The 12,948-nt window shown below is 40.9% G+C and overlaps 1 pseudogene; it reads left to right on the forward strand.

Annotated features, from left to right (window-relative positions):
- Positions 1-12,948, forward strand: part of LOC121577760 — a 348,720-nt pseudogene that overhangs the window by 94,650 nt on the left and 241,122 nt on the right.

Raw genomic sequence — 12,948 nt, forward strand, 5'->3', positions numbered from 1 at the left:
AGACCCTGTCCCTACCCCGGCTTCAGGACAGGCAGACATAACTCTGCACTGACTTCACTGTCAGCCTCCTAAAATCTCAATTCAGAGACTGGCTAGAATCAGAGTGAGAGAGGCAGGAACACCCGCAGCCAAAACAAACTGACTATACCAAAGTCTAGAACTGAATGGTACATGAGGTCACCAATCCCATAGTTCTGCTCATTGATTAATGAGTCACTCTTATCCATTCATATGTTGTATGCTCATGGATTTCAGTTTGTATTGACTGCTATATGAGTGTAATAAATAACACTTGAAACTTGTAACAATTGCTTGTTTTCCGTTTTGTTTAATTGAAAAACAAGCCCTTATAGTAGGCTAACCTTACCCTACTATAATGAAAGCTGGTTCAATAGCAATGCTTATGGTGTCTTTCTTATCCTGGCCATGCATTAGCCAAGTCGCCCATCCATGAAAGGTTTCTAAATGGCTACTAGTGAGGCTTTTGTCTTCATGCTTTTGCATTATTCACCTTCACATAGGCCTACCTGCAGTGCATATGCTACTCCATTAGGCTTGTATCCATCCCCGTTTCCAAAGAACGCCTCTTGTCTGGTTACCAAAGACGCGCTCGTCCAAACATATAGGCTATTCAAATTATTCAGTCCTATAACGCCATATCAACGGTAGGCCTAGGCTATATCTTGCTTATTGAGAACGTGCATCACGCATACAATAAAATTTACGGGAGCCTAGTATTACATTCTTTTGAGGAGAAGCGTGATGTACAAAGACTCGTTGAAGCCAATTACAACAATGTTGACTGTGAACACTCCAAACATATTGAGCAAACACTGGATTTTATTTTTTTACTGTTGCTATTACTCATTACTGTAGCCTATGCTATTTAATAAACTGTATCAATCCACAATGGAGTAGGAAGAGAATATTCTGTGCCCCCAGCCGAATTGGAGTTGATGACAATGCAAAGACCATCAATAACCTACAGAACTTGAGATAAACACATGCAGTATTAAGCCATGAAACAAGTTTATTGGCCAGTGAGTGATCAAGCCCTCATCATACCTGTAATTTATGTATTCATAAAAACCCAGCCCTATCACACCACAGGCCACCAGCTATTGTGCTCACAATTCCCACAATGAAAATAACCAAAATATTTTTCACATACCCCCGGACCTATTGCCCTATACCGCCAGCACCAAGATTTACCATTGCATTAGGTTTGTTCAAATAGAGCACAGAGTGGTAGGCTGGGGGAGACACATTTGGTGGGTGGGAGAGCTAGTTGGGATGGGTATGACGTTCTAAGGAGACACATTAGAAGTCACAGTGTAAAACATTATCTGAGAATTATCAGCAAATCCTGAAGTTAGGAAATATATCAGATCAGAACCAGTTTTTTAGTCTACACACATACTATAGCTTTTTAGATTCATTTTCACCTCTCAAATACAGTGGGGGAAAAAAGTATTTAGTCAGCCACCAATTGTGCAAGTTCTCCCACTTAAAAAGATGAGAGAGGCCTGTAATTTTCATCATAGGTACACGTCAACTATGACAGACAAAATGAGATTTTTTTTCTCCAGAAAATCACATTGTAGGATTTTTTATGAATGTATTTGCAAATTATGGTGGAAAATAAGTATTTGGTCAATAACAAAAGTTTCTCAATAATTTGTTATATACCCTTTGTTGGCAATGACACAGGTCAAACGTTTTCTGTAAGTCTTCACAAGGTTTTCACACACTGTTGCTGGTATTTTGGCCCATTCCTCCATGCAGATCTCCTCTAGAGCGGTGATGTTTTGGGGCTGTCGCTGGGCAACACGGACTTTCAACTCCCTCCAAAGATTTTCTATGGGGTTGAGATCTGGAGACTGGCTAGGCCACTCCAGGACCTTTAAATGCTTCTTACGAAGCCACTCCTTCGTTGCCCGGGCGGTGTGTTTGGGATCATTGTCATGCTGAAAGACCCAGCCACGTTTCATCTTCAATGCCCTTGCTGATGGAAGGCCACGATACATGGCCCCATTCATTCTTTCCTTTACACGGATCAGTCGTCCTGGTCCCTTTGCAGAAAAACAGCCCCAAAGCATGATGTTTCCACCCCCATGCTTCACAGTAGGTATGGTGTTCTTTGGATGCAACTCAGCATTCTTTGTCCTCCAAACACGACGAGTTGAGTTTTTACCAAAAAGTTCTATTTTGGTTTCATCTGACCATATGACATTCTCCCAATCCTCTTCTGGATCATCCAAATGCACTCTAGCAAATTTCAGACGGGCCTGGACATGTACTGGCTTAAGCAGGGGGACACGTCTGGCACTGCAGGATTTGAGTCCCTGGCGGCGTAGTGTGTTACTGTTACTGTGTCATTTTGACCCCACGGGGTGAGATCTTGCGTGGAGCCCCAGATCGAGGGAGATTATCAGTGGTCTTGTATGTCTTCCATTTCCTAATAATTGCTCCCACAGATGATTTATTCAAACCAGGCTGCTTACCTATTGCAGATTCAGTCTTCCCAGCCTGGTGCAGGTCTACAATTTTGTTTCTGGTGTCCTTTGACAGCTCTTTGGTCTTGGCCATAGTGGAGTTTGGAGTGTGACTGTTTGAGGTTGTGGACAGGTGTCTTTTATACTGATAACAAGTTCAAACAGGTGCCATTAATACAGGTAACGAGTGGAGGACAGAGGAGCCTCTTAAAGAAGAAGTTACAGGTCTGTGAGAGCCAGAAATCTTGCTTGTTTGTAGGTGACCAAATACTTATTTTCCACCATCATTTGCAAATAAATTCATTAAAAATCCTACAATGTGATTATTTTTTTTTCCTCAATTTGTCTGTCATAGTTGACGTGTACCTATGATGAAAATTACAGGCCTCTCTCATCTTTTTAAGTGGGAGAACTTGCACAATTAGTGGCTGACTAAATACTTTTTTCCCCACTGTATATGTTTTCCAGATGTCAGCAAATTCCCAACGTTTCAGCTCTGTCCTGCAGACCTGACTCACCTCACATTGCAGATGACATTTACAAGATATGCCACCATTTGGTTTAACTGCTAATTAATCTTAATACATGTATGTAATCATGTCAGCTTGTTCAGTTAGCCATTGTCAGTTATGATAAGGCGCAAGCTGTATTTTCCCCCTTCTGACATCAATCATGTGCGACTCTTGCACAAATTGTTCTAGAGTAGGTGTCATATTCAACCGATGATGCCACGGTTTCTGCAGCATTGGCTGTTTGCTCTGCGTCGCAAATTAATGGCCCTCTGCCATCTGAGTTTCTGTTTGTGACATCGATAATTAGCCACTGTGTTTCTGAGACCAGGTTAAGATTCTCTGTCACGCTAATTTAGGAGAGTTTATTCAAGGGGAAAGGGATAGGGTCATCCAAGGTGTTTCGCTCCATGTCTCTCTCCTCTAACATGACCTCCCATGCCTCATCATGCAAGTCCTAATCTGTGCCTGGTGTCACCATTCCCATTGCAGAGGGCTTGGGAGGTGTGGAGCTGCAGAGGTAATGATGACGAAAAATACAGTAGTGTGGTTAGCTATGCAGCCATTGAGGCCCACTGTACTGAAGGTGTGGGTTTTTACCCCATCCATCTGTCTGTCGATCCTTCGCGAGCTGAGCGCAGAAACTCTGTTTCTCTCCAGGGAGTGAAGAAGGGAGGTGATAATCTTAGTGTCTCATTAATGCCCAAATTAATTGATAAGTGGGCGATGCTCCTAGGCTTGTGATGCTCCTAAACTTCTTCAAAGCTTAAGGACTGCAATTCAGCATCTGCTTTGATCAGTAATTGCCGACAACTTTCACACAATTCATTGATTTCTCTTGGGAAAAGGGGTTTTCTCTTAGTTGGAGTGCATGTCTTTTTTTTCTTCTCTGAACCAAGGTGAAAGCAAAGGACAAACTATACACTGTCTTCTCTCTTTTATTACAAGTATCATACTTAGACTTGAAGCCCCTTCCACCTTTTACGATGTGTCACAGTTCACTTAGAGTTAAGCTAGTCAGTGTGGAGGCGATGGCTGAAGGATAGAAAAGGTACAGAACACAGTAGTCCCATGGGCCCCACTCTCTCACTGCTGGAATCATTTATTTCCCCCCAGGACGCCAAGGCACATCCAAAGTGGTTCCTGTGGGAGAGGGTCATCAGCTTCCCTGGTGTAGGAGATTTCACAGGAAATGGTCTAAGAGCATCTTTAGAGCAGTGGAATGCTTCATTTGAACTCACTCCTACCTTAGCGGGTTCCTTCTTAGTGTGATTTCATAACCAAGTTGCTCCATTCAAAGTTGAGCTTGAGTCTCGATAGAGGCTGGCTATGTTCTTATTTTTCACTATTCATTAATGTATTTTTTGGAAAGTGGGCATGGTGAAGTTCCATTATCTCTCAGTAAGCCAGTCTTTCTTTACTCGTTATCTGACGCCACGCAATGATTCTATTAAAATATCAGTTTAATGAACCCCCGGCCCACTTTGTTATGTTCATTATATTGTGGTTGTTGTAAGTAATGGCAGTCATCCATTAAGTAAATGAGTTTCTGTGTGAGCAGAAGAATGGAAGTGGGTGAATACTGCAGTGTATAGCTGAGTGTAATGAAACTCAGTTTGAAGGGCTGGGCCACACAGAGAGAAGCCAATGTGTCACTGCTGAGGCACTTAAATAACAATAAACCTCATAATGAGTTGGCTTGGTGCAGTGGGGGTCAAAGACAGCAATATGTTTGTCTCTTTTAGATAGTTTTATATATTTGTTTATTTATTTGGAGGTTATTTTACCAGGAAAGTTGACTGAGAACATATGTTCATTTGCCACAGCTAACTGGGTAAGAGGGGTCAATGAGTGCGGTGCTGGGGATGCTATATAGTATATTTTCCTAAGCAGAGTTATACATGAGTGTATAAGCATTAGAGTGTATAACTGTCAATATCAGTTGTTCAAGTACTTTTGAGTTCTACATATAGTTTTATAGGGAAGCAAGAATTATAAAATAAATGCATTGCAGTTAGAAAAGTTAGTCACTGTGAAAAGTTACTGAAAAGGAACAAATATGTAATTGGATATATTAAAAAGAGGATATGGAATGTTTTGCATAGGATTATTCATTGATTTAATGCCACAATGTTATACTAGACAGGGCATGCAGGAATTCTATTAAGTGAAACAGACAAAGCAACATTTTGGAGAGATGTGCTTCTTTAATAGGATGTGATTCGTTTTTAACTTCCCTCAACTTTGTTTCTGAGGTTGTTTTGGAGGTTGTGTTTACATTTATTAAGGATGTTCTGAGTCCTCCTATGAATTTGAAGGACAAGCTTTTGAATCTCACATGAGACCCAAATTATACATTATTATTCATTATATGCAATTCATTTGAAAGAAATCTATTTCATACTTGAGAGGAGACCAAGAAAAGGATTCAATTTATACATCTACTCAAGCAAATATAGAAATGGAACTGGACTAAAAAAGTATTATTGCAGAAGTGCACAGTATTTGCAAACAACATGACAGGACATCTACCATATCAGTTATGTATCTTTTTTAAATCATGTCAGTCATGGTAACATTGAAATGCTAGACTGATATGTTTTTGCCTATTTTTGGATAAAAAATAACTATCTGCTCCAGTTTGAGCATCACTGGTGACTTGGACTGTTTGGTTTTTAAAATCTTGGATAAAAAAATGAATGACAGGCCTTTGACTCGAGCTCTACTTCTCCCTACTCACCAGCGCTCTCAGCTAGATTTGCCTCAATTTTTATAAATGCCTTTGGTGAGACACACACACACAATACAACGTCTGCACGCATGTACGCACACACACACACTCACACCATGCCCGCACACAAAAGTACGCACACACACACACACACAAACACACATACACACACACAGAGGCGCCTTGTCCAGGTCATGGCACAGCTGGTGGTGGTATATAAAGGAAGTTTCAGCCCCTCTTTGTTTGTGTGTCACAACCGATTGTGTTAAACACGCAAATGCTTTTCACATGACATTTCAATCAACAGGCATCTTCAACTTTCCTCCTCTACAGTACTGTAACTCCGGGCTCTCCAGAATACTGGATGGAGTACATTTACGTTTAGCAAGGGTGTATCTGCCTGCCCTTTCCTAACTTAGGCTACACATGAGGCAGTCAAGTCTTTATTAAGCCACAGAAGAGAGGACTGTATGTCTGGTTCATGATGTACATTTGTGAATGTACTATGAATGAGGGGACAGGGAGAACCCCACCCTCTCATACATACTGCCACTAGAACCACAGCGCCAAACCACCAGTGTTTTCACTGCTGCTCTGCTGGAGCCAAGTGGAGCCTGTTCTGGCTGTTGACAACCCAACATCTGTTTTCTGAAGTGGCACATAGCAGCTGTCAAGAAGCACAAACCCGGATGATGTTGCTTTCTTGAAACGGTATGCCCCCCCCCCCCTTCCCACCACCCTCAAATGCAAACAGAAGTATGAAGTGCCTCTGTTGACAGTGTGTATTTAGGCTATATCTTGATGACTTTGACAGTCATTGTGATTGTGAACCCATTCTGGTCTTCAGGACCAGTCAATCTCAGAGCCTGTCCATTCAGCCAGTCATCTGCTAATGTATCATTTCTGTCTGACAGTGACGTGTTGGTAATAACATAATATTATGCCTTCCGTCCTCTCTGCTCACTGGGTCCACAGATCTCACCCACACTTCAAACACAGCTCTCTCACTGCTGGTCTCTGTTGGGAAGTTGACAAGCTGTCCTCCCCTGTGTTCCCATGTGTTCCCATGTCCTCCCCTGTCTTCCTATTTGTTCCTATGTCCTCACCTGTGTTCCCATGTGTTCCCATGTCCTCCCCTGTCCTCCTCTGTGTTCCCATGTCCTCCCCTGTCCTCCCCTGTCTTCCCATGTGTTCCCATGTGTTCTCCATGGGCTAAGGAGCAATACATGGCCACTTTCATTTACAGTGACTATTTTCAAATGCTTTCCAGGGCAACGTGACCATTGCAGTAATACAGTACTGTGCAATGGAACTAGCCAGATCAAATACCCACTTGCAAACCAGCACCTGGTTCTTGAATCCTCATTGCAGGGTGATGCCTGCCTCACTGACCTTGGGTTTGAGCACTACGACAGATGCCCTTGACTCCAGTTCCAGTGAATGTAAATGATAGATTATTAAAGAATGTTGAGGCATGTGCTGCACTTTGCCGGCTCTGTGCTGCCAAATTAAAAGGACATACATTGTTAAACAAAATCTTTCTCTGAGCAATTGTATTAGTATAAAATTGTATAATTCCCCAGTGTTTTTGCATACAATATAGGTCAGTATTTAAATTATTTATTTTATACAGTCATTATTGCTCATCTTTATCAAGGGTGTCAATCATTTCAGACCCCTCTGTATGTTTAGCAAGGGTGTGTCTGCCTGCCATTTTCTGATTTAGACTACACAGGAGGCAGTCAAGACTCTATTGAGCCACAGAAGAGAGGACTGTATGTCTGGTTCATGATGTACATTTGTGAATGTACTATGAATGAGGGGACAGGGAGAACCCCACCCTCTCATACATACTGCCACTAGAACCACAGCGCCAAACCACCAGTGTTTTCACTGCTGCTCTGCTGGAGCCAAGTGGAGCCTGTTCTGGCTGTTGACAACCCAACATCTGTTTTCTGAAGTGGCACATAGCAGCTGTCAAGAAGCACAAACCCGGATGATGTTGCTTTCTTGAAACTGTATTTCCCCTTCACACCACCCCCAATTTGCAAACAGAAGTCTGAAGTGCCTCTGTTGACAGTGTGTATTTAGGCTATATCCTGATGACTTTGACAGTCATTGTGATTGTGAACCCCTTCTAGTCTTCAGGACCTGTCAATCTCCAAGCCTGTCCATTCTTGTCCAGTCTGGTTACAGTATCATCTGCTTAACTATTGTTTTACACTCTTTTACTCTCTTGCAAAGCTGACAGCCTTATGGACCAAAGAGGACATAATAGAAATGTGTCATCACTTTGGAAGAGGTTCTTGTTTCTCCTTTCTTTTTTTGTAAAAATTTTTGTTTTACTGGGTGACAACTGTGGTGGCGTCAAATCAAGTTAGCTGATAGAATAATTATGTCATGCTATTTAAATGCTAATTTCACTTCCTATGTCTGTGAAAAGTTGCTATCTTTATGTGAGCAGCAATAAACCAGTTGGCTTATCTCCAGCATGCTTTGTTTGATGTTCAGGTAGCAGAGTTAATACTGTATGCAGATGATGACTACAACAGGAAAAAATACAGAGACAAAGCCAGTAGAAGACATGTATGATATTAAAATAACTGCCAAAATCAATGATTTATTTGAAAATGTAAAAACAGTATTCAAGAATTCTCTCTCACTCTGGTTCTCTCTCGCTCTCTCTCTCTCTCTCTCTCTCTCTCTCTCGCCCTTGCATGCACGCACGCAGGCACACACATGAATGAATCGATGCATAAATACTATGCAGTTTTCTTATGAGTATATACTCAATCAAATTTATATAACCATATCCATAGGGGCCGTAGTGTACTGTAATGTTTTGAAATGCTCGATCAATGTACATTTTTGGATTGTTGTTGATAAGACCATATACTTTTCACATTAATCAACCTCCCCTGGTAGTGTATTGAAATGCACTGATAAGTGTCTCAGTTCTGCCACTGATATTGCAGCGTTACACCAAGGAATAGAGTGTAGCAGCAGCTGGATAGCATCTGTTGTTGAAGTTTATGCTAAGGATAGGAGAGTGGGGGTGGTACATTATGTGTCCGTGCTCTGATGTGTGGTACAGACTACTGTTGATGGGTGCTGTTGTGGTGTAGGCTACACCAAAATATTGTTCACACAGAAAGTTTGGCAAAGCAGTATAGTTTGATCTCTGAAGTAACCAACTAGGTGTAAGAAATATTCCCGAGTCCCTTCAACTGGGGAAATAAAACCCAAAGGCGTAGGTGAGGGCTAGGGGTTGTGTTTGGAACTGGGAAATGTGTGAGGGTCTCACCTTCAGTGTTTGATTTGACTCTTAGATACAACTATCAATGTTTGATAAAAACTATTTCAGATTTGTGTCCAGGAGAAAGATAGAACAAATGTGCCATTTAGATTCAGGATTTTGTACAATACAGTTGCTACACTATTGCCGGTTAAATTAGACTTCCATTCTACTCCAAGTATGGCAAAATTCAAGACAGAATTATCGTAACTGGTTGTGGCTCCTGTGCATATTCTATGATGGCTATTTTTCTTATCCAAATTACGTAAACAAACGCCTGCCAGAAAGTCAAGGCAATGTTTGAGCATTTTTAATCTCAATTAATGCAGTTTATTTCTTCCTGTTTGACTCCCCGAGGAACATCAGCAAAGCATTTCAAAATGCCAGCAATCAGCTCCCACTATCTGCATCATTCAATTAGCACTTCGGCATGACTTTGAATGTGTTTGTTACGTCTTTCCCCCCCTTGTTGCGTCTGCCTCCCCTTTTTCATTTATTTCAGATATCAAGGACATCCTGAATGACAGATACATCCTCTATTCTCAAAATAGACTGCACAAACAAGGCACAAAGATACCGAGATCTTATTAGGTCTTTCTTCTTGAGATATGTCTTCTCGCTTACAGAGAGACGTTTTCATGAAATACATCAGTTAAAATGTAGGTGCTGCATCACCACTCTCTCCATTCTACACACACAGCCCACTGGACACAGACGTCAGTTCAATGTCTAGTTTTAATTTACATTTGGTTGAGTTGTCAAATAATGTGAATTCAATGTGAAATAAACCAAAAATGTCACCATGTCATTTAATTTAGGTTTAAAGTTGGGTGAAAAAAATATGAAATTCCCTTACGTTGATGATTTTTTGCAAATCCAATCAGTTTTCCACGTTGATTCAATGTCATCACATTGATTTTTTTGGTTGAAATGGCATGGAAAGAACGTTGACTCAACCAGTTTTTGCCCAGTGGGAGCACTGTCCCCATAATGCACACTGTGTTTGTTCTCTTCAGAATGGCTCGCTCCAATTGTATTTATTTTTATTCCACCTTTATTTAACCAGGTAAGCCAGTTGAGAACAAGTTCTCATTTACAACTGCGACCTGGCCAAGATAAAGCAAAGCAGTGCGATAAAAACAACAACACAGAGTTACATATGGGGTAAACAAAACATAAAGTCAAAAATACAACAGAAAATATATATACAGTGAGGGAAAAAAGTATTTGAGGGAAAAAAGTATTTATAGATGCTCAAGTCTATTTGATGTAACCAGAAGGTATTGATAATAAAAATATAATTGCACAAGAACCTATTGAGCAAGGTTCCTTCAGCCGTTACGTATTATACTTCGTATATAACAGTACTGTTGTGAAACATTATAGCCCTCCTTGACCATCAGAATATGCAGCATAAGAGTCCTTGATATGATAAAAACATGACAGAGGAATTATGTCTTTCTATAAATTATCACCATAAAAAAATTAGGCACATTTTATAAAGAATTGAACAGCCTTTATGACACTGGTCAGAGAAGATAGTTCAGGACTGTTTAGTAGATCGTCCTGTATTTTAACAGTACATGGACAAATTAGGTGATCCAACATTTTATAAGTCATTAAATCATCTTTGAAAACCATATGTGAATCCATTGTCAGATTTGATCTCATAAGGGGTTTTAGTATTATAATTTAGTTCCTATAAGTGAGCATATTTTCACCTGTTTATCGATCTCCGATGTCACATTGAGAAAAGAGGCATTTATACAACAGTAAAGTGATTTTATTCCATTGTACTTTTATATTCATGCATATTTCATGTTTTGGTTATTACGAATAATAGATAGTTTGATGCCTTGTTTAAAAAGATAATGTACGGGGTTAGGTAATCAGGCAGCAACAGTGCTGCTTGATGAACCTGGCACTCTTCATGGCCCTGAAATATACACTCAACTAATAAGCATTGGACAAAAATTACAATTTAGCTCATATGTTTGACCACTTGGCTTCAATGAACTCTTCTGGCCTCTGACCATCGCCTCTATGTCTCAAAGTACATTTGCTGTAAATTAAAAGAAACTGGTGTCTACATTTCTCACCCTGCAGGCTATACTGTAGACATACTGCTTCCAGATGGAGCCCCTCAATTCTAGCCCACCTGTTTTGTACAGTGTAGCAAATCTTAATACTGTACAGTGCAGGAAGTCAATCTATTTTGACATGCCATGAAACTCTTATAGCCCTGGTGCACATAGAAATCAGCTAGTCTCTAGTTTACACACTGCGCAGTGATTGAGAAGTTTCTGTATTCTTTGATGGTGGGTTTCATATTTGAATAATCATTTGAGCAGGCCTCTCGACAAATCACTGGGCTGAATGATTATGAGCATTTACACTGGGAACATCTGTTGCAGCAGGCTGGTTTTGAAGGGTGCTGCTAATGATTGGTTATCCATTGATCAAGGCCCTTTTGTGTTTTATCTATCAAAGTGCTAGCCTGTAGAAGCCATGGGAGATAGATAGGAGAGCAGATCTGCTTGATTACCTCTAATGAAGAGTGAATGTGGATCCCAGCACTAATACCCTTTGGTGACACAAGTACAGGGGGCCTTTATCAAACAGAAAAGAGGATTATTCAGGCTTATGAGGAGAATCAGTGTTAAATGTTATGTTTGTGTGTGTGTGTCTAAAGATTGCTCATTGTGTTTATGAGGGACTGTGGGAATGGTTTGCCCCAGAGGGAGATAGTCAGGTAAAAAAAAAAGGGAGGAGACTTAGCAGATAGAGCACCAAATGCCTCCTATCAGAAAGGTTCAGGTAGATACCCCTAACCCAACTAGGTCACAGTGCACTTAAACTGAAATATGTATTGTCATCGCTCCTCCATCCAACTCTGTTATTGTGAACCATAATGAGAATGAAACCCGTCGACCTTGGAAATGCGATGGCTTTTCCACACAGACGTCAGTACACAGGAGCGAAGTGGGGTTTATTTTCGGCGTGGAGAGGAACAGGCTGTACTGTGAGGTTCATTGAGTAGCAGCTAAAGGTCAGTACACGGCGGTTAGCAACAAACCAGATAGCAGAGAAAACAATAACAAACAAGGCGCAAACTGCAGAAACAAAACAAACCCTCAATGGACCTGAAGGACGTCATTACCAGGACACGGGTTGGGTTGTATGAATGTCTGTATATTTGCCTGAGTAAATGAACACTAAATCCCTGCCATCATCAGATAAAGAGATATGATCAGATATCCAGAGAGGACAGAGTCATGGGTGTAGTAGTAACATCTCTCCCTGTCACTGTGTACCTATTGTCCAGAATGGTGGATAATTAGTAACCAGCATGCAGTTCTTGAACAAGAATGTATGATTTAGATGTCAAAAAGCATTACACTGAATGACACCAAACAGGCAAACCAGGCATTTTATTTTTTATAAATGATTCTGAATGCCATCCTGAACGATGTAAATGATTGAGATGGTGGGCCTCACTAATGAAGTAATAGTGATGGAGCGATTCAGTGATGGCTTTGGATGTGCCACTAAAGAAAAACAGGGACATTGATATAGATCTATGGATGAGGACGCTACAGCGAGAGTCCCCTGTGGCCCTATCTCTATTCAGACTCATCCAGGACCCATTTCAGTGCATTATGCATAATATTCCAAGCCCCTTGCCTCTGCGCTGAATCATGAATGCAATATCACCATAGAGATGGCTCACAGGGCATCAGCAGGCTCAGAGAGGAGCGCTGAGACTGTCAGAAGCCATCAGCCTTTCAGTCTATTAGCTCATCAGGGGTCTATTATACAATGGTGTTAAAGTTTCAAATCTTAAGAGATTATACAGTGCATTCAGAAAGTATTCAGTACCCTTGACTTCCCACATTTTGTTACGTTACAGCCTTATTC

Source organism: Coregonus clupeaformis, chromosome 12, assembly GCF_020615455.1.
Source record: "Coregonus clupeaformis isolate EN_2021a chromosome 12, ASM2061545v1, whole genome shotgun sequence".
Lineage (NCBI taxonomy): Eukaryota > Metazoa > Chordata > Actinopteri > Salmoniformes > Salmonidae > Coregonus > Coregonus clupeaformis.